Source organism: Dermacentor variabilis, unplaced genomic scaffold (assembly GCF_050947875.1).
Source record: "Dermacentor variabilis isolate Ectoservices unplaced genomic scaffold, ASM5094787v1 scaffold_13, whole genome shotgun sequence".
NCBI classification, from domain to species: Eukaryota; Metazoa; Arthropoda; class Arachnida; order Ixodida; family Ixodidae; genus Dermacentor; species Dermacentor variabilis.
Window position 1 is genome coordinate 8,701,217 of NW_027460291.1, and position 23,408 is coordinate 8,724,624.

Below are 23,408 nucleotides of genomic sequence, written 5' to 3' on the forward strand. Positions count from 1 at the left end.
CGAGCGCTCTCTGCGGTTATTATGCGATGCTTTGCAACTGGTGTTTGTCGAATCCTCGATGACGTCGAAAAGCAGTCTTTGTATCGTCTGAGAAGACTTCTGATCTGTTGCTGCTTACTCATAGGAAGACTTGGATTCACGTCGAAGTCTGGTTCGGGGGTAATGTTCATCGAGGTAGATGCGGCTGAATCCGAGAGGACAAAGGCATTGCTGGTTTCCACAATTTCCTCGATGTATGCGATTTTCGTGCCCTCGTTGATGTGCTTGAACTCTTGGCTGAAGTTGGTTAGCATAACTTCCACTTCCCGTCCGTGGAGTCGAGCGATCCCTCTTGCGACGCAAATTTCACGGTCGAGCAGTAAATGTTGGTCGCCCTCGATTACGCCTTCTACGTCAGCGGGTGTTTCAATGCCGACGGAAATAATAATGCTGGAACGCGGCGGGATGCTCACTTGATCTTCGAGCACACTCAAGGCGTGGTGACTACGACAGCTCTCCGGCGGTATCGCTTGATCTTGTGACAGCGTTATCGATTTCGACTTCAGGTCGATGACTGCGCCATGTTGATTCAGGAAGTCCATGCCGAGAATGACGTCTCGTGAACACTGTTTGAGGATAACGAAGGTGGCAGGGTAAGTCCGGTCATGAATGGTAATTCTTTCCGTGCAGATTCCAGTCGGCGTAATGAGGTGTCCTCCAGCGGTCCGAATTTGGGGGCCCTCCCATGCAGTCTTAACCTTCTTCAACTGGGCGGCGATGTGTCCACTCATTACGGAGTAATCGGCCCCTGTGTCGACTAAGGCAGTGACTTCGTGGCCGTCGAGAAGCACGTCGAGGTCGGTGGTTCTTTGTCTTGCGTTGCAGTTAGGTCGTGGCGTCGTATCACGGCTGCGTCGTGTTGAACTGAAGTTGGAACGTCGCGTCGTCAAGTCGTCGTTCGTCGGTGTAGTCTTGCCTTCCTGACTTCGTCGGGACGGCGGCGTGTCGTTGTTATGTCGTCGAGATCGTTTCTTCGTCGTCTTCGTCGGCGGCGGAGGATCTTCGTCAGTTCGGCGAACAGCAAACGCACCTCCATCGGTTGCTGCTTTTAGTTTTCCGGATATGGGCTCGCTGACCAGCCTCGGGCTGGGCCAGTGTATGGTCGGCGCTGCGGCGACAGGTAGCGGCCTGGTGATGGCGAACGCGATGGTCGTCGAGTGCTCCACTGAGTAGCGGCGAGGTAGTCGGCGATGTCACGAGGTCGTTCACCTTCCCTCGGGCGCTGTGCGTTGACGGCGAAGCCTCGCAATCCCAGGTCGGTATGGGCATCGGCGGTACACATGGCCGGCTTCGCCGCAGTGGTAGCAGAGCGGGCGGTGGTCGGGGGCGTGCCAAATGTCCGTCTTCCTCGCGTAGGTGCGCTGGGCGACGGGTGGGTGTGCTGGCGGCGGCGGCGGTGGACGACGGAATTGCGTCGTTGCAGGGCCCTGGCGTGGTCGCAGAGGGGGACCTGGACGGCGTGCGACGGCGGCGTATGTCATCGCTTCTGACTGGGGCTGCGGTAATTGTGGTTGCAGTTCAGGAACTCCTAGCGATCGGTGCACCTCTTCTTTCACGATGTCGGCGATCGAGGCCACTTGAGGCTGCGACGATGGCAAGACCTTGCGCAGTTCTTCGCGCACAATGGCCCTGATGGTCTCGCATAGATCGTCCGTGGCCAGTGATTGAATTCCGGAGTAGCTTGTTGGCTTGGTGCGTCGGTCGAATTGCCGGTTCCGCAATTCCAGTGTCTTCTCGATGCTCGTCGCCTCACGAAGAAACTCGTCGACGGTCTTCGGTGGGCTTCTTACCATACCGGCGAAAAGTTCCTCTTTTACACCACGCATTAGTAGACGTACATTCTTCTCCTCAGACATTTCGGGGTCGGCGTGGCGGAACATACGGCTCATTTCCTCAGTGAAGATCGCGATCGTCTCATTCGGCAGCTGCGCTATTGTCTCCAGTAGAGCTTGGGCTCGCTCTTTTCGCACGACGCTTTGAAATGTTTGCAGGAAGCCGCTTCGGAAGAGGTCCCACGTCGTCAAGGTGGCTTCTCGATTCTCGAACCACGTCTTGGCGGCGTCCTCCAATGCGAAATAGGCATGTCGTAGCTTGTCGTCGCTTGCCCAGTTGTTAAACGTAGCGACCCTCTCATACGTTTTCAGCCAGGTTTCCGGGTCCTCAAATGTGGAACCGCGGAACGTCGGTGGTTCCCTGGGCTGCTGCAGCACGATGGGGGACGCTGGGGCTGCCATTGGGGTTGCCTTGGCCACAATCTTCTTGGTCTTCTCAGGTAGAAGTCCGTGCTCCGGGGGAAGCTGTTGAAGACGGCGGCTTGCTCGGTGGTCCGGGACTACGTTGGTGTTCTGTTTGCGGTCTGGGCTGGGATCACGGCTTGTCGGGGGCGTCCCGTACATGAACGAAAAGCACATCCACCAGATGTCACGTGGTAGTGACGGTGAAGAAAGAAGCAGTACGGTGGAATACAAAACTAGCTTTTATTGGACGAACCTGTGCCCACAAAACAGGCTACACTTATAGCACAACGATGGCGGCGAACACGGTCGGCGATCGTCGGAAATCTGATCAGCGGGTCAAGCGCGTCGGCTTTTATAGAGCAGTCGTCGAATGTTCCAGACTAATCGTTCGGACCCGCGTGCCTTCCACAATGTTCCACACCATTCGGGTTGCGCGATGGAATCAGATAATACAAGGTTCGGCGACAACAGACAGCCGGGTAGAAGCATCGATAACTTTCCAGAAACGTCGGATAGATGCAGGCGCGTCCCTCGCTGTGCGATTACATTTGTTAAGCGGCGAAACCTGGTCGCCCGATAAAGATAAGTACACGTGTCACTATATATATATATATATATATATATACACACACGGTGTCCACGCAGCGCGCTTGAGTTGTTTTTCGCATCAGTACCCAGCACTTCCCACTACGCCGCGCCTGCCCTGCGCCCCAGCGCGCGGCACTAAGCCCATAATCCGGCGCTGCACTTGATGCTGCGTACTGGGTTTACCAATAGGGATAACTACTTATGTGCCAAAGCTCTCAACGCGTAGGCCGTCTAAAATATTAATGGTGATTCAATGACCAACCATTAGTATTTCGTCTCTCGTACCCCATAATTTTGCTGTAGAAACGTACCGACCTACTAGCAGGCATTGGATATCAGCCACACATGCAAGTGCCACTTCATTATGTGCCTTTTCACTGCAGGGATTCCAAAAGTAACCTTCTGTGGGGGTGTAGTGAAAGTTTTTCACTCACAGGATTGGCATAGCTACATTATGGGTAATAATGTAAAGCACAGTAAGGCCCTTACCATATGTTAAATGACGACATTCATTCCTCTTGCCTCCTCCTTCACATAAGCAGTAGTAGATGAAATATCTTTACTTAATAGTATAACCTCTTTTATGTTCAGAAACAACAACCCAAGCGGTGCATTATCATGAAAATGTGAGATGGATTTTTTATGATAGTTCTGTGAAAGCAGTGTGGTGCATGGGATCGAATGGGATCGAATCAAAAGCTCTTCCGCTTTCAGAACGATTCGTGCAGTTGGGAGCAGAGCATCCGGTCATTATATTGTTACGTAGGAAGACGCAGATGAAAAGCTATATACAAGTATATTTACAAGGAAACACGCCGCACTTGGCCAAGAGGCAACGGCCTGCGCTAGACTCTAATCGTCGTCGTCGTCTTCACCCTGCTCGCCTCTTTGTCATCGCAAATACTGTTCCGTAGTACTACCCCCGGCGGCAAGAGCGCCGTCCCGGATCGACTAAACGCCGTACTCGGAAGCAGTGTAGTAGGCTTTGAGCCTACTGACGTGCACAACATCACTAGATGCCAGAGTAGAGGACGAGGTTGAACGCACAGGAGCAATTTCGTACGTCACAGGCGTCACCTGGTGCAGCATGCAGTAGGGCCCTGTGTATCGCGAAAGCAGCTTCTCTGAAAGTCCGACGTGAAGAGAGGGCGACCACAGGAGCACGAGCGCACCAGGCGAAAACTGTACGTCACGGTGGCGGGCATTGTACTGACGCTGCTGATTAGTTTGCGTGGCCGTCAGTCGAGTACGGGCAAGCTGGTGTGCATGGTCGCCGAGGGCGATGGCGTCGCCCGCATACTTGCTTGTTGAGATCGCAGCAGGAGCAAGTGCCGTGTCAAGGGACAATGTCTGTTCGCGACCGTACAGTAGATAAAATGGAGAAACTGCGGCGGTGTCATGCCGGGAAGAATTATATGCAAATATGACGTACGGGCGCCATATAGATACGGGCGGAACTTCGCAACCGCCCAAACTAGGGCCAGACACTCACGCTCAGCGATGGAATAGTTGCGCTCCGCGGGCGCGAGGAGCCTGCTGGCGTAAGCGATAACAAGGTCGTGGCCGCGCTGGCGTTGTGCCAGTACTGCGCCAATTCCGCGACCGCTGGCATCAGTACGGACTTCGGTAGACGCAGAAGGATCGAAATGGGCCAGAACAGGAGGCGCTGTGAGAAGGTCGATTAGAAGGGAGAATGCAGAGGCCTCGTTATCGCCCCACTGGAAAGGGGCGTCTTTTTTCAAAAGCTCGGTTAGTGGTCGTGCTATGGCCGCGAAATTTTTCACGAAACTGCGGAAGTCGGCCGATGAAGCTGCGCACGTCGTTGACAAACTTTGGAACAGGGAAATGCGTAACAGCATGGCCCTTGCCTGGGTCCGGTTGCACTCAGTTAGTGTCAACGAGATATCCAAGGACGGTAATGTGGCGACGGCCGAATTGGCACTTCGATGCGTTGAGTTGCAGACCGGCTCGACGAAAAATGTCCAGGACTGCTGAGAGGCGCTCGAGGTGCGTAGCGAACGTTGGGAGTCACAGGCACGTCGACCATTTGAAACCGTGAAGAAGGGAGTCAGTCATGCGTTAAAACGAGGCAGGAGCGTTACATAGATCGAACGGCATCCCTTTGAATTGATAAAGACCGTCAGGTGTTACAAAAGCAGTCTTCTCGTGGTGAACATTCTCCACGGCAATCTGCCAGTAGCCGGAGCGAAGGTCAATAGAGGACAAATAGCGAGCACCATGGAGGCAGTCAAGGGCGTCATCGATACGAGGTAGGGGATACACGCCCTTTTGGTAACCGTGTTAGGGTGCCGATAATCAACGCAAAACCGCCATGAGCTATCCTTCTTTTTTACCAGTACAACAGCTGACGCCCATGGACTACATGACAGTTCAATAATGTTCTTGGGAAGCGTATTGCGTACTTCGGCGAGAATAACTTGACGCTCAGCCGGTGACACTCGATACGGGCGGCGATGAATAGGAGGGGCATCGCTGGTATTAATGCAATGTTTAACAGCTGTACTTTGGGCCGAAGGACGATCGTTAAAGTAAAAAATATCGTGGTAGGAAAACAGAACAAGGTAGAGCTCACGAGCATGCTCGGACGGCATGTCGGGCGCAATCATTTTCTGTAAGTCGGCGATGGTGCAAGTTTCCTACTGCGATGGTAGAGGAGGATCGGCTGAATTGTCGTCTACTGCAATAGATGCTACTGAGTGATCCTCGAATGAGCAACGCTGGGCCAGAGACAACCCGCGTGGCAGCACTTGTGTCGTCAAGCCAAAATTAATCACTGGCAGGCAGACGCAATTCGCCGTAATAGATAAGACTGCATGAGGTACTGTGATACCGTGTGTAAGGAGGCCGTCTTGCATAGGAGCCGCGATGTAGTGACCGTCGGGGACTGGTGGGCATGACACGAAGTCAACGTAAGTCATTGCCGAAGGTGGCAAGCGAACGAAGTCGACGGAACTGAGGCGACTGGGGTGTGGTTCAGCGGGATCTAGAACAGGCAGGTCAAAGCGGAGAGTACTGGCGGAACAATGGACGAGAGCAGAATGTGCGGAGAGGAAATCTAAGCCGAGGATGGTGTCGTGGGGACAGTGGGCGATGACTGTGAATAGCACGATAGTGGAGCGATCGGCGAAGGAGACACGAACAGGCGTCGTGGCGGGCGTGATTATTTTCCTGAGCCGCTTACGAAAGTCAGCGCTCATTACCGACAAATGCGCCCCAGTGTCTATAAGAGCAGATACAGAAACACCGTCGACATGCACGTGAAGAAGGTTCAAATGAGTGGGCCATGTCAGTAGAGGATTTGGCGGCGTAGGGAGCAATGCAGCATCACCTCGAGGCGCTGCATCGTCTAGTTTTCCGGCTGGGAGCGGCGTCCGAATGGAGTCGGCGAATAGGAGCGACGGGGCTGGGGTGGAGCGAGATTGTCCTCGTTGGGGCGAAGGCGAACGAGAATAGGGCGGTTCGGCGCAGGAGAATCAGTGGCAGCATTATCGGAACGGGCGGCATAAGGACGAGAAGGGCCACCTGGGGGGCGAGAGTAGGCAGTATAGGTAGACCGGGTAGGGGAACTCCACCGACTGCGACAGTGCCGAGAAATGTGCCCAATTCGATGGCAGTGAAAACAAATGGGCTTGTTGTCAGCAGTGCGCCATTCAGATGGGTTGCGGAAACGTGGTGGGTAAGAAGATGCGGGACGGCGCGGAATCGAAGAAGCCGGGTGGGTATCAGGGCGATGGGCCGAGCAGTTGGTGTGAAGACCCATGTTTGCGAACTCCTAGCGGACAACCGCCTCGATCACGGAAACCGTGACTACAGGTGCGTTGGAGGGGCTGGAGTCAAAGGCAGCCGGATAGGCGGCCTCGATCTCACGCCGGACGATTCTGCTAATATCACCAGTTTTGTTGGGACGAGGAGTGTCGGCACAGGAAGTTGTCGCTGCAGCCTTGGGCAGACGGGCAAACTGCTGGTCGATACGTCGGGTTTTAGCGAGTTCCAGGCGACGGCACTCCTTTATAACTGCATCCACCGTCGCCAAGTTCCTGAAAACGAGCAAGTTGAAGGCGTCATCGGCAATGCCTTTGAGGATGTGGGAAACCTTGTCTGACTCGGTCATGTGTGCGTCAATTTTGCGGCACAGAGCCAAGCCGTCCTGAATGTACGTGACGTAGGGCTCTGTTGACGTCTGCACACGGCCGGAAAGCGCCTTCTGCGCGGCAAGTTGGTGACCGTATGGCTTGCCGAACAAGTCTCGGAGCTTTTGCTTAAGCGAATCCCAACTGGTGAGCTCATCTTCGTGCGTCTGAAACCAAACTCAAGGTGTGCCATCGAGTTAAAAGACTACGTTGGCGAGCATGACAGTAGGGTTCCACCGGTTATTGCGGCTGACGTGTTCGTACAGGCTGATGCAGTCCTCGACGTGTTCCCCACCTTTGCCCTAGAATACGCAAGGATCACGGGGAGCGGGGAGGGCGATTTAGTTCGTCGTAGTGGCAGCATGTGTCGGAGCAGGCGGAGTCGAGAGGTCGTCGCCGGGAGCCATGAAGGAAGGCTCGACGAACCGTCCACTGCGAAGCTCCGTGGCGAGGTACAGGGAACGTCCACCTCCACCAGATATGTTACGTAGGAAGACGCAGATGAAAAGCCACATACAAGTATATCTACAAGGAATTATGCCGCACTTGGTGAAGAGGCAACGCCCGCGCTAGCCTCTAATCGTCGCCGTCCTCTTCACCCTGCTCGCTTCTTTGTCATCAGCTAGCCCGCACGCGAACAGCGAACGCCAAGATTGGCCGGATCCTCTTTGAATTTGACTGGCGATAACTTGTGTCAATCCAGTTCGCTGGAGCGGCAGCGTTTGGAAAAACAAACTTGGCCCGAGCATCTGCTTCTGCGCAATGCACGGTTGCTTGACTACCACGTGATGACGTTCTGCTAATAGACGCGCTAGCGGCGTGATAAAACAGACACGCAACTCTACCACATTTGGTAGCATATACAGCAGTTCTAAAGTCGGCTAGTGTTCCGGTATGTGCTCCCCCAGGGAGCAGAGTTGCGCATAGGTCCGGTTTATTATCCAGCTCTGCAGTGGAGCCACTCATCGCGCGCGCAGGAAGCCAAAGCCGCGTGGTGTTCTAGTTCCTTTTTTGTCTACTGGCCGCGAGCTGCATGCGGCAACTGTACGCAAGCGCTCAGCAAGATGACACTTTTTAATGCTGGCTAAGATCGAACGATTGGCGTAGCCGGAGAGATGCGGAACCCCCGAAATTTTTAGTTTGTACATATATACACGCACATATACAAACACACGCACGAATGTACGTATGAAGAATAAGACCCCCTCCATCCCTCGAAATAAAATCCTAACTACGCCTGTGGCTCGAAGAGCTCAAGAGTTCGCGTGCAAACGCGCACTACCATGCAAAACGAAGCGTGCAATGTTTTTCAGCACGCCTACGAAATTTTCTCGCGGAGGCGGAAGGCAAGAAATGGTTTAAAGTGTGTTTAAAGAAAACTTCACACACGCGTGGTAGACAATTATGTGAGCACATTTTGGCTGCCAGAACGAGAAGAATAATTAATGTCACTAACAGAACTATTGACCGTGACCATTGGCCATCATTCATCACTAAACGTCGTTCACAGCAGCTGCACGTTTTCGATATATGCAGTGCAGACACGTAAATTTAAACGCATTTCAAATGTTCAGATGCGCACATCTTATGCAAAGCTTATTCTTACGATTCATACCGCAAACTTAACAGCTGCTTCGTAGCAGCAAATCTGCAATTGGAAAAAAAATTCAAGATGAACGAGCTTCTAGATGAAATTTATTTCGTACAAGGAAATAGATAAGCAATGGCTGGTGGGAGCAGGGGATTATTGCTGGTTCTTCGAGCCATGGGGGCCAGAATTCAAAGCCACTGGAAAGGCAACACGTTATTAAGAGTAACAACAGGCCATTTTTATTGGACTAATCACATAAGATGATAAACTGGCAAAGTAATTATTCACACATTGCAAACTGTAATATGACAGCACATTTTTCTTTATCTCTTCATACTACTCAGGTCATTAACTATAACACAGAGCTTATTAAATGTACAGAAATAATTTCACATTCTTCATGTCGACTAAGCCTGATTGAACAAGCAACATATTGCGGGCCGTAAATGCTGAAGCTATCGCAGCTGTCTCATAAGCGGGAGCGCACGGTGTTTTCGCTTACTACAAAACAATGAACACCAGCACATCAATCGACTTTACATGAAAAATCAGAAAGCCGACAAAAAATTAAAAATACGAAGCAGACAAAAGTAAGGCTGCAGACGGCAAATTGTACCTGCTAGTATTTACTCTGTTCTGAATACATTTTTCTGGAGCCGCATAGTCAGAACAATCGTACAAGCAACAAAGCGAATTAAGTGAGTTGGTAAGTTGACATTCTTGGCGTATATGTGCAGCGCGACAGAGACGTGTCGTCCTTTCTTTGTACCGCGTCTGTGTCGCGCTGCACATATGCACCAAAAATTGCCCAAGTGAACAACCTCTCATGCCAGGCGTACGGATTTCAGCGCGTACAGGAATGTTACTCGAGATAAATGCCACGTTAGTGTAAACAAGCAGAAGTCCCCTTTGTAAACAAAGCGAACGGACTCGCATATCCTGGTCCCTTTCGGAGCCGGCCGGTCTCGTCCGTCCGCACGCCACCGCGTAAAAAGCTTTGCCACCTTCCATGGGGTTTTCGCAGTTTGGTGCGCTGCAACCCGTCATACTGGAATAGAAGTGTCAGAATGATCTGCTTCGTAGTACTTCACAAAAGTAATTAGCCTAATATCCTCGTACACCGCACCTGCAACCCGGAGCCAATCCCGCAGCTACGCACGCTCGATTGCAATTTCAATGGCACTGACAGAAACGAGTCGGCGTCGTTTCCGTAAAGTTGGCTTCGGAGCGCACGGTTGATCATATGACGTCATTTTGCGCCACGTGATCGCGAACGCTGAATAGCGGTGCGAGTGGCACGGGAAAAGTTATGAGCAACTCTGCTCGCTGCGGGAGCATCTACCGGAACACTAAAGTCGGCCGCAGGCGCCTATGGGAGTGTACACTCTTTACGTTTACTTTGTTATTAGAGAGTTTTAGCTCAGCGGGTTTACGTTTCGCTCCGCTCGCGGTCTCCACCGTTGCGCCAGCGGAGCGGCTCGCGAAAAAAGAATTTTAGCCCGGCGGATCACTCACCCGCTCGAGCGGGGAGAGCGAGGCGCTCTGCTTCCCCACCTAGTGGTCCGAATAGGAGTTACTGAGAAATGAATTTGAATTACGCTTGCTTTTATAATGCAAGAAATGTTGAATAAATATATATTACATGTTCTCAGTACATTATTTGTTAATAATATACTGAGTACTAATGTACGGGTCAGCGCCGCAGTCGCCGTCGTCGATGCAGAAGTGCCGGCGTTCATGTTCGCGGCTGCCATCTTGCATTTCCCATACACGCCCGCGCGCGCTTACGCACGCTCGCGCGCTGCGTATACCCTCCGCTGGGGAGTTCTTTCCAGCGGGCGTAAACGCTGCTCCGTAAAACCGCTGGCCGCCTCAGCGTTGTGCGCATGCGCAGTCGTGTCTCCGCTCGCCCGCTCCGCTCCGCTGGCCGTAAACCCGCTGGGCTAAAACTCTCTATTATATGGCGCAACGGCGCCGCGCGTAGCTCGCGGCAGCGTTACGTTGTACTGCATCCAAGGTCGATCCAAGCACATCGCGAAGCTTCGCGCGAAAAGCGGTTCAGGGGCCGAATCTTATAACGGTTGGGAATGGAGCCGGTTCACTTGATTTCATCTGATTGGTGAGAATTTTGCTTGCGTCAGAGGCCGCTAGAGACAGCGGGGCGGCACCGCAAATTACGATCACGTCACGCATCTGTCAATCTGTTGCAAATTGAAGCCGTCTTGGGCTAACAGCGGAACGGACGAAGGATATAGTCCGCTTTGGGATCCGTTGCTGCGGCTTGGCTGTTGGCATGCGACCCTGGCCGCGCGCGCTGGTCGCGCGACCCCGGAGACACGCGGGCGCCGCGCGCGCGTGCTCCGGGTTGCTTCGGAGGCTATCATTTGCTTTCGTCCTCTGCTTGGCGTTGCTCTTTCGATGTGGACCACGGCTGTAAGTGCGATACGCGTTCGAAGAAACGACGGATAATGAGTGGCACGACCCCTGCCGGCTTTCTAAGTAGACCTTTTGCAGGCTACGCCATCAAATGGAGGAGGCTCGGGTGCAAGGGTATACCAGTGGTCATTCCACACAGAGGAAGCAATATTGCGCGCTGCGGTTCATCGCCACCGGCCTGCAGCTCCCAGAGGTCGTTCGGACGCGAAGCATTCATCGGAATGGCCTAAATCTCTGCTTGCGACACTGTCCACAAAGTTGCTCTTGCAATTACTGTGTAGGCCGGTAGAAGTGCTGGGTCAGCTTCCCCGTGACCTCCGCTTCAAAGCGAATGCCAAAGAGATATTTGCATGGTCGGATCGAATTGTCAGTGCTATCGCCAGCGTGAATAGCTTGCAGATCGCCGTTCAGGAATCAGAAGGGTTCAACCTAGTCTGGTTCACCGCTTCCTTCGTTCGGCTGATAAAACTATGCAGTCAGGACGGGAAGATATTGTGGAGATCTCTTATTTGGCTGCCCTTTTTTCGCTAGTTCGGGAGTGCCGCACTTCGTTTCTCATGGTATCTTCGACTGGTCGCCTGTATGCCCCGAAGCAGAGTCGGGTAGATCCGTCGTTTCTCGAGCTCAAAGGTAGGGGACAAGCGCGCAAGCCGAACGTGCGACTCGCTCTCGGAGGAGGAAATTGCAGATGCGAAACCACGTGACTACTGCCAACGTCCGATGTTTCGCCTATTCAAAGCTCCCGGCGCTGCCGCAAAAACCGGCGGACGTGCCGGCGGGACGAACGTTCGTCGAGACGCCATCATGCAGTGGCCTAGGTTGCCAAGGTTACGGTGGGCCGTCGCCAACAGCAGCGATGCGGCGCTGCGATGACGTTTCAGTCTCGATGACTGCTCCGACGACAGGGCTCGGAGCGCCTCAGAGCGCTCCAAGATAGAGGAGAGCAATCGAGAAGAACCAGCCGAACGCAGGGCGCGCACCCTCTTTCAACCAGCCGAAGACAACGCCACTCGCGAGAGCGCTCCAGAGTGCTCAGAAACGACCAGCCGAAGATAGCATCAATTTCGCGGCACAACGCGCACCGTCAGCACCACGCTCTTCTATTTTACTTCGCGCAGGCAATTCAGGACCCGTATATCGTGACGCTCCATTGCTTCTGTCACGCGACGCGCCGTGGGGCAGATCGCAGAGATAGCGGCAGCGAGGCGGCGAGCAAGTCATGTCCGACCCGGTGACCAAGGGCAAAAAAAGAAGCAAAATTTATATAGCCGGCTAGTAAAGGTGTCCCTAAGAACCAGTTCACGGTTTTGTCGCGCTTGCTACTTAAGGAGTGCTGGCAGTGCGTTCCTGTTGCGTACATCATGCGAGCTCCTGGTAGCAGACGACATAGCACTGCGCTCTGCCAACTCATTTACGCTTGCGATACCGCCTGTTGGCTGAGAATGAAAAAGGATGACATTAATAAATTACTTCTGCATTGCGTAAACGCCCGGCACCACATGTTTACACTTCAGAAGCTGCCGTATAATACTTAATTTATATTTTATATTTATTTAGCAAGCAGAAATATTCTGCATTTCCTCGATTAGCTCGTCATATAATGACGTACACTTCAGAGGTGGCACCCTCTCATCTATTGGTTGCGTCCTCCTCTTCTTCCACCACCGGCTTGGGAGTGGCACATTCAGTGTCGTAAGCGGCGAGCGAACTGTTCCTATCCTGAACTGCTATAAGATTCGGCCCTCAGACCGCTACCTTGTACACCCACGTTCGATTTCGCCTCGCGCGATTGTCCACGCCGCGCCGATATCGCAGCGTAGGCCAACCTAGTCCAATCGCGTGAGGTGAAATCGAACGTCGGCTTTTCGAACGTGTACAAGATAGCGGCCCAGAGCAACGTGTCACCGACATCAGCAAGGGTCGTTATGGGAGCAGCGACTCGAGCGCGACTATGTGAGGCGGGAAAAAAGTGGGAAAGGAAACGGCGTTTTTCTTTAAATTAAAGGGAGACAATTAAAGTTGGATTCATTCAACGAAAATAAAATGCCTAATAAATGTTATATACACTTGGCGAGGAAAACAAAGACAGCTCTAGTTTACTTTATTATTCTCAATAAATACCTGTTTTTAGCGCCTACCATAGCACCTACGATGACGCCGCTATCGCTTGTAACGCAATACATAACAAGTGAATACTAGTAAGCGCAATTCCAAGACGGGACAGAAGATAGAACCCACAACAGCAGGACAAGCGCGAACTCGCAACTGAATTTTATTCTGAAGGCTTCGCCTACTTAAGTACACAGCAGACTAGGATCGCGCAAGCACAGTGCCCATCAAGCCAACCAATGCATCATATCAAGAAGCGCATAAAGAGGAAGGGGGAATACAACAGCAGAACCCTCTGAAGCGGGGCGCCTCGCTGAGAGATGGCAAGCCGCCCTCCTCAGCGAGGCACCCGAAAGCCAGGAGTGGGCCGTCCAGCGGGCCAGGGCCGTTGCCGAGGATCTCGAAAGATTTTCCTCGGGCGATGGACCGCTGGCAGCCTAGCCCCGGACACCAACATCAACAACCGTTGGACAAATAAAGTTTATTCCTATCCTATCCTATCCTAAATTACAGCATCATTTCTAAAAACTGCTTTTCTTTGCTACACAAAACAACCGACGTATCGCTAATAGAGGCACTTTGTTTCTTTCCAATATGATATTCCTAATTGATTTCTCTGGCCAAATCATTGCCACTCCTGCCTAGCAGTCGAGGACCGGAAAGAATTGGCTCACAGGGGCAGGACCTACGATGCATAGGTAAATTAAAAGAAGCTTTGTTAGCTACAGAGTTCTCATGTTCCAGCGCGCGATTTCTGGCCCATCGGCCGGTTTGTCCGATGCATACCTTTCCGCACTTATGCGGGTCTCGTACACAACGGCAACGGCGCATGTGACGTATGACTTGGTATGCTTCTTTCCACAGGCAGGTTTCCTCGGAGGTCCCGAAATGCGTGGGCACAACCCAGCAAGTTTTTGTGGCACACAAAACACAAATAGCGCGTCGTGCCTCTTTGCCACAGTCTTCAGGTAGTGGGCAACCCTGTGAACGTAGGCCACCACTTCCTGCTTTCTTTTTTTTTATAACCTGCTTCAAAGCATTTTTCTGCCCTTCATTTTCTGAACTAGGGTCTCGGACACAACTGTCAAAATCGGACGATGGAAGCCAGCCGCCTGTAGGCGCTCAATCTAGTTCTACCTGTCACCACTCCATCAACAAGCGCGACTATTGGAGCGCTACGGCAGTTCTTCGCCGCCCAGGGGTTGCCGGATGTCATAGTGTCCGACAATGGTCCTGCTTTCGCCAGCGCAGAGTACCTGGCCTAGCTGACGAAAGCAGGACCATTGTCCGGACTATTGTCCGAGAGGGTGTAGCAAGCATGTGACGCCCCCCAGGCATAATGTTCGTTCGCCGCCAGGCTCGGTGGCCTGCTAAAGCTCGGCAGGCAACATTGGTCACCGCACCACAATAAACACCGACGAGCACGGCTGCTCGCCGGTCAGTCATCGTTCAGCACCACCACGATGTGGAGCGTCCGTCTATCGGAGTGTGCCACATGCCCTCCGTTGTTCACGACCTGGGGTGGATCGTGACACTGGCGACGAGGATGGGATCCTCGTGACACTGACGACGAACATGGGATCCTCGTGAAACTGGCGACGAGGATGGCGACGAGTACCCGCGGATTGTTCCACGCCGCCGCGAGCGGCGAAACACCAGCCCCCGTTGCTGTCGCCATGCCGCTGTACGGAAGGCTCGCGCCGTTCGAGGGAGATGGGTCCGCCTGGCAAATTTACGAGGAGCAAGTCCACGTGTTCTTCCGGGCAAACGACACACCCGAGGGCAAACAGCGGGACATTTCCCTGGCCAGCTGCGGGACCCGCGTCTTCAGCCTCTTGCTCGAGCTTCTCAAGCCAGCCACGCCGCACGTTAAGACGCTGGGTGAGCTGCTTGCCATACTGCGCTCGCATTTTAACCCAGCACCGTCCACTCTAATGCAGCGTTTCCGCTTCAACAACCGGAGCCTCCGGGAAGGAGAGACCCTCGGGCAGTTCGTTGCTGCGCTACGACGGTTAGCGAGTGCCTGCGTCTTCGGGGACCAACTGGACTCGCTGCTCCGGGACCATTTCGTCTGCGGAATCCACCACCCCGCCATGCAGACGCGACTCCTGGAGCTTCCCGACCCGTCGCTGGACGACGCCGTGAAGGCAGCGCTGGCAATGGAAGCTGCCGCCAAGGACGCCGGGGAGATTTCCCGTGCGTCTGGCTCACCGTCGGCGGAAGCGGCGGTCAGCAAGTTCGCGACAAAAGGCAGTACCTGCGGTCGCTGTGGTGGTGCCCACTCCCCCTCACACTGCCACTTCTCTCAAGCAGAATGCTTTACGTGCGGGAAAACTGGGCACCTGGCATGTGTATGCCGAAGGGGGAGGACGAACAGCAAAGAGGAGCAGCAGCCTGATTCAAGCCCAGGTACCAGACAAGCCCGCGGCCAGGGTAGCCGTCGCAAGCGCATGCGGCGGAAGCATGCGGCAACAGGCTCAAGTTCTTCCGCGGCCAGAGTCCACGTCGTGGCCGAGGACCCGCCGATTTTTGACATGTGGCACACAAGCTTTGTACCGTCGTCTGTGCCGCCGTACATGCTGACCGTCGAAATCTGCGGGAACCCCATTGCCATGGAGCTGGACACAGGGGCCAGCGTGTCAGTAATGGCCGGGAAACTATTCAAGCGTGCTTTCCCCGGCGTGTCCGTCAAGGCTTCGGGCGTGATGCTGCGCAGCTACTCCGAGCAACTCTCCCAGGTCCAGGGTCAGGCACAGGTCAGCGTTCGCTTTGGCGACAGGGAGGCAACCCTTCCTCTTTACTTAACGAAGGGGTCGTCGCCGACGCTGCTGGGCTGAAACTGGATTCATGCACTGGGCGTTCGTCTGCCACAGTACCAAGAAGCCAGCCTGCATGGGGTGCAAGACGTCCCCAGCCTCCTGACCCAGTTCAAGTCCTTGTTCCAGCCAGGGGTGGGCACATTTTCCGGCACGACGGCTGGCATCTATGTACCTGAGGGAGCCCGGCCACATTTTTTCAAGCTTCGCCCACTGCCGTTCGCCCTGAAGGACGGGGTCACGCAGGAGCTGCAACGGTTGCAGCGAGAGGGCATCCTGGTGTCCGTAAAGACATCTGAATGGGCCGCTCCCATCGTGCCAGTCCTCAAGAGAGATGGCAGTGTCAGGATCTGCGGGGATTTCAAAGTTACCATCAACCCGCGGTACCCGCTGCCCCGGATTGAAGATCTCTGGTCGGCATTGTCCGGTGGACTGAAGTTTAACAAGCTCGACCTCAGAGATCTTACCAGCAGCTGGTGCTCCAGGATGTCTCCCGGAAATATGCCACCATATCGACAACTTAGGGACTCTTTCAGTACACGCGCTTACCGTTTGGCGTTGCCTCGGCCCCAGCCATATTCCAGAGGGAGATGGACAACCACTTCAGGGGCATGAAGCACGTGGTGGTGTACTTGGACGACATCCTGGTTACTGGCAGCGACGACGGGGACCACGTTCAGAACCTGCACAACGTACAGGCACTACTGCAGGACACCGGCCTCAAGCTCAAGCTGGAAAAGTGTGTTTTCCTAGCCTCCAGCGTTGAGTATTTGGGACATGTCATTTCCCAGGCCGGCCTAGCCCCGGCTTCCGCAAAGTTGATGTGGTGCTCAAGGCACCTAAGCCCCAGAACAAGAAGGAGCTTCAGAGCTACCTGGGCCTCATCAACTTCTACAGGAGTTTACTGCCTAACCTGTCGCAGCATCTACAGCCACTCCATCTTCTGCTTCGAGATAGTCAACAATGGGTCTGGAAGAAGGAGCAGGACCAGGCCTTCCAGCACAGCAAGGAGCTAATCACCAAGGCTCTAGTGCTGGTGCACTTCGATCCTGCTAAGTCTGTTCTCCTTACCGTAGATGCGTCTCCGTACGGTGTGGGAGCCGTCCTGGTACATTAGGGCAAAGATGGCCAAGAACGCCTTGTGTCGTTTGCTTCTCGACGGCTTCATGCGGCAGAGCATCGTTACAGCCAGCTGGACAAGGAAGGTTTGGCCCTAATGTACGGTGTCGAACGCTTCCACCAGTGCCTGTGGGGCCGGAAGTTGGAGGCGGTCACGGACCACAAGCCGCTGTTGGGGCGGCTGGGGCCTGACAAGGCAGTTCCTGTGCAGGCATCACCTCGTGTGGTACGCTGGGCCTTGAGGCTGGCGGCTTAAAGTTCCCAGCTGGTTTACCGTCCGGGAAAAGCCCTGGGACCTGCAGATGCCCTGAGCCGCCTGCCCCTGCCAGAGGTGCCTGATCCTGTTCCAGAACGTGCTGAAGTGTTCATGCTGGAACACGCGTATCCGGAGGTGCTCTCCAGATCTACGGTATCTCTAGCGACCAGCCGGGACCCAGTCCTGTCTCAGGTAGTCAAGGCGGTGTCCCGTGGAGAGGAATTGGTGCAGCAGGCCTTTAGCCACAAGGCCGCTGAGCTGAGCTTGCAGCAGGGCTGCCTACTGTGGGGTTCGAGGGTTGTGATCCCACAAAGTCTCCGGTCCAGGGTTCTGAAGTTGCTGCACGCGGGTCAACCAGGTATAGAAAAGGCCAAGATGGTGGCCCGGTCCCACGTTTGGTGGCCTTGCCTGGACCAAGACATCTCTCATTTGGTGCAGAGCTGCCAAATCTGCCAGGAGAATCAGCGAGCCTCACGTCGTGTGAAAATCATCCCCTGGCCGTTCCCACAGAGACGCTGGTCCCGACTACATGTGGATTTTGGGGGACCCTTCAAGGGCCATTACTTTCTGGTGGTGGTGGACGCCTTTTCGATGTGGGTGGAGGTTCTACCTGTCACCACTCCATCAACAAGCGCGACCATTGCAGCGCTACGGCAGGTCTTCGCCGCCCAGGGGTTGCCGGATGTCATATTGTCCGACAATGGTCCTGCTTTCGCCAGCTCAGAGTACCTGGCCTGGCTGACGAAAAACGGAATCCGCCGGATGATGGTTCCGCCGTACCACCCTGCTTCAAATGGTACAGCTGAGCGGGTGGTGCAAACCATCAAAGACAAGCTCAAGAAGAGCCAGACTGGGGAATTCCGGACGCAGATTGCCCGGATACTGTTCCAGTACCGGACTACACCCCACGATGTCACTGGCCGTGGCCCCTGTGAGCTCCTGCTGGGTCGGATGGTCGAGACACCCTTGGACGTCTTGCATCCGGACCTCCGATCCACAGTGTTTTTGAAGCAGCTGAAGCAGAAGCTGGCTGCTGACCAAGGATGCCGTCCCGGGCCTTTGCCAGTGTCGGGAGCTCCAGTTTTCACCAGGAGCTTCCGTCCTGGCCCACCCTTGTCTGCCGGACAGGTGGTGTCTCCTGCCAGCGCCTCATCGCTGCTCGTGCGCATGCCAGACGGGGCCATGTGGCACAGACACCCCGACCATGTCAGGCCTCGCCTCGGGACCTGGCCAGCACCCCCATCTGCCACTTCTGAGTTCCAGCATGCAGGAGGACTAGCGGCAGCACCAGTCGCTCCCAGCAGAGCACCACTTACCTCGGAGGCGGCAACCGTAGCCAGTGGTGCGGCACCCGTTGGACCGGTGTCGAGCTCGGCACCACTCACGAGGCCGACCACTACGGACCCTCCGGATGGAGCAAGGCTGGCTCAGGCAGCACCTGGCGTTGCCACACCCGACCCATCAACACCGGTGCCCAGGCGGAGTACTCGACGACGGAGGCTACCAGACCGTTACTCGCTTGGATAGCAGGCACCGTCAACCCAGCTAGGGTGGAGGCAGAGCCTCATATTTTGAACGTGGATGTTTGTTTTTTATTAAACAAACAAACTGGGCGTAAGGGGTGTAGCAAGCATATGACACCCCCCAGGCATAACGTTCGTTCGCCGCCAGGCTCGGTGGCCTGCTAAAGCTCGGCAGGCAACGTTGGTCACCGCACCACAATAAACACCGACGAGCACGGCTGCTCGCCGGTCAGTCATCATTCATCACCACCATGCTGTGGAGCGTCCGTCTATCCGAGGGTGCCACAAGCCCTCCCTTGTTCACGACCCGGGGTGGATCGTGACATCTAGCAATTGAAGCTATCATGAGCCAAGTGAGCACAAGACTTCCCCAGCTCCGACTCAACACATTATGGTCCGATCGCTCGTTTTATCCCCTTATATGTGCTGAATCAAAGAGGAAGCGTTCTTCACGAGCTCTTTTGTACTGATGTGTAATATTGTATTGATCTGTGATGATTTGTAGTGGATTGTGTGTTGCCCCTGTTATTTGTAATATTGTTTTAGCTACCTTTGACCGTGGCTTGAATAACCTTTTAGATACCCAGAAGGTACTACGAGCTTATATATATGTAAGTGACTTGTGATTTTAAGCACTATTTGAAATAGCTTCCAGACAAAATTTTAAATACCTTCCAGATGAGTACCTGTGCTCTTGATGAAATTTTAAACCTCTTTAGACTGCATGGAAAAGGCTTAGTCTTTACTCATGAACTTCCTGACAATGACACCTTAACGTTTTTATATATTAACATGTTTTTAGTGGGCTTTACATTTGCTGCAAATACTCTCCGCGAGCTCGTAAAGAACTTTTGCCGTTTGATTCAGCACATATTGCGGTTATAAAGCAAGCGATCGCAACACAACATCTTGAGTCTTACATTTGGAAACTATAGCGCTCAACTGGTGTACGCAACTATTTCATACAGCCTAGCGTAGCAAAGACATAACGATGGACGACTTGCAAAATAGTGTGCACCCTCTTCCGAGGAGCAGCCGACCTTAAAAAATATGTCTGGAAATCAAGGCATATCCCCGCTATCTCCATAGATGACGTCTAACCACTCCTTGGACAGCTGAGTTCAGCTGAGTCATTAGAGTGTTATAGCTCAGTGAACGAGTGGGCCCAGCGGGCTAGCGTAGACGACACTGCACATGTTGTGCCGCGCATGCGCAACGGCGTCTATGCTGGGCCCATTGGCTCGCCGAGCTCATTGTTCGCCGTTCTCAAATGGTGCGCGAGCATAAATTTCACTCGATTCACCCGTGTCCTGCTGCACCGTGGCGCGTCGTATATCAAAGCGCTGCAGCTGGCCGCTCGGCCAACACGTTGTCACGTTGTGAGCGGAGCGAGCGATAAGATCGGAATGGAATCAAAAAAGTGAACGAGGCTCTTTTCTGCTTGTTCACCCGAAGGAAAGCAGCGAAAGGCTATGATGCAACGTAAACTGTTTCGCCTGTTAAAATCGCACGGCCGCGTAGTGCAACGCGGTTTGTCGGGTGGACGCACCTTGCATCTTTTTCACTTCGACCAAACCGGGAGGCGCTGCAAGCATCTGCTGCTAGCTTTAAAAGATCCAAGGGTTCTACATCTTGCAGGCACCGAGCGCTTTGACGCAAAATCTTAAATTCGTTTGTGTGGTGTATCACCTTCTACGCGTCTACTTTTTCCCGCGCTTTGGCTTTTCTTTTTTTTTTCGAGAATACAGTACTAACTAGCTCCCCTGGCTAGCCTACTGCGAGATGAAAGATTAAAACGAAATAGAGTGGACAGCGTTCAGGCACGTTCCGCAGGCAGGTAGACTAAAATGTTAAAGTACCGTAATTGGTCAACGTGAGTATTTCGGAGTAAAATGAACTGTCTTAAAGGAACCTGATGTTGGGTCTTTAGTCTTCATTCTGCATCGCAAACTGATCTCCCAGGGAGATTACAGGTATGGAGTTGCTGTGGTTAGGCGATTCATTTTTATTATCGTCAAACGTTTTTTCTCTTTCCCTTCTAAAAAATGGATGAAATGATCGACATGAATATTTATTGTTTCAATGAAGCCGATGCTTTAAGCATGATGCAGAATGACTGCGCCTAGTTTCAGCGCACTGAGTATACCATCGCGCGTGCGTCAAGTTCACCGACCTTAGGCCATGTTCCTGTGGTCGTGAATGCATGCGCGGCGCAGTTTTGTAACGGACAAGGAAATGCAGATCCCAAGTACTTGAAGCAGTTCTCCCGCGACAATTCATCGTTTCGTTGCCTAAATTACTTGGAGACATTTAACTAACTGATAGAGTTCAATATAATGACAAAGGTGGTTAAGCAATCGTGCGTGCTCGGGAACCCGCCAGCGCTTAGTGTACGCAACCTCTAAACTCGATCGGACACTCTGCACCGCCACAACCTTGTATGGTGTCTCTGTGGCGTAACGCAGAAAACCTTCGCGACAATTACACAGCCAGACTTTAACAACCTCACGCACGCTATAGCTCCCGCATCTCTTTTCACTTAACCCCGCAGATAGTTAACCTCGCATTTTATAAACTCTGCGATGACTACCGACGTTCTTAATAACAGCGAGGTGATAAACGGAGCAGAACACTGAGTGTAACTGAGTCGGTTAGGCAGGGAGCGGTTGAGGGGGCGTTGTGGAGGTCGCGAGGCGTGCGTGCGTAAAAAGGTAAACTTTCACAGCGCACACGCGGCGTACAAACAGCCTCACGCGCGGAGTGCTGAGGTGGAACGCTTGGAGAGCCGAGATTTACGAGACGCAACGCAAGAGCGCGCAGCTAACAATATACTTCCCGCGCCATCAACGACAGACGCTGGCATATCAGGAGACGGAGTGGAGCTGCGGCACGCCTGGAAAAAAAATGTTAGGAACTGGAGTCGCACGGCATCAGCGTTGAAACGAATTCGCAGTTGCCAACGTATTTGCGTGCACGCTGGCTCGGCCGTGCCGTTGCTAAGGAAAGGCCTATGTAGTCTCGCGCGACAGCAGCCGTATTCCTTCATGAGAAACATTGCTGATGAAAGCGGCCCGGTGCGCTCGATGAATCCGGAAGATACCTGCGCGCGCCATCGTCGCCATTTGTACGAAATGAAGACGAGTACTTTACGCCGCGGCTCCCACTACTCGGCCCAGGCACCAGAGCCACTCGACAACTCGCGAAGCTTCGTTGTAAATTGTTGCTTTTCAAAGAGAATCTTCTCTCTTTTTTTGCTTTGTGGCAACCCTGCCAGACATCCCTGACTGTGGCTGCTGGCGAGGAGTAGCTGTTATGCCGAATATATATATATATATATATATATATATATATATATATATATATATATATATATATATATACATATATATATATATATTCCTTGATAGCTTCGTTGATTAGCTTTATTTCCTTTGACTTTCTTGGGCACTCACCCAGAATGCCCACGTCCTGCTGTTTACTAATCCTACATAATATGATATGTAAAGCATCACGTTGGCTCACAGATATCTCTGTAAAGTACACGGATCTGTTATTCGAATGCTTCAATATATTTTTGGAATCAGTTTATTTGCATTACTTCCTTTTATTTAGCCAATGACATCGCCACTGGTAGTGTGTCCTTTCTTGTGCAGTCCCAGAGAATATGTATGTCACACTGTGGCACAAAACGTACATAACTCCTAAGTGTTGCTTGATTCATGCCACACTTTTCTGTGCATCAAGCTGTCATCACCAAATTGTACCTATCGCCCTTGCCTGTGTTCAGTTAATCGATTTACTGAAATATCGCTTCACATTGACTGAAACGTGACAGGGCCATCTTAAATAGAACCCTGAATAAGCACTGTCACATGAGAGTGTTATGTCGCGAAGCTACGCATCTGGTCGTTAAATGTGACATCAACTTTGATCTGAGCATAAGAGCTAAAATTATGCCCATCTAACACTAACTAGAGACGGGCGAAATAAAAGTACTCATATTGATTAGATTTGATGATTGATTGATTTTTTTCATTCCGAGAGCTTAGTATAAAGCACAAGCTTTGTTCGAACACAATTATTATTATCTCTGGAGACGGCGCTGTTCCACCTTTTGCTCTTTTTAGACACTACAGGAGCGTATGACAACGTAGACCTCAATATTTTGTGAAATATTCTGGAAAGGGAAGGCTTAGGCGACAATTCTATACAGCTTTTGAAAGAGCTTTACCTAGAAAATACCCTTTGCGTTGAATGGGAGGTGATGAGCAGCGAGGAGAATCTTGATATCAACAACGGACTGAGGCAGAAGTGCCCTTTATTCCCACCGCTGTTTATGATGTGCATAGTGAGGATGGAGATGGCGCTACAAGGAAGTAATATCGGGTTTACTCTCTCATGCAAACAGGCGAGTACAGTAGTAGAACAACAGCTTCCAGGTTAATTTTATGCGGACGACAGTGTGTTGCTAGCTAACAAGCAAAGTGATATGCTAATTTTGGCTGATATATGTGCACAGGAATGCGATAATTAGAGTTTGAAA

General features: G+C 52.7%; 1 pseudogene; it reads left to right on the plus strand.

Moving 5' to 3' along the window:
• Positions 1-22,172, plus strand: part of LOC142566794 (uncharacterized) — a 127,909-nt pseudogene extending 105,737 nt beyond the window's left edge.
• The last annotated feature ends 1,236 nt before the right edge of the window (positions 22,173-23,408 follow it).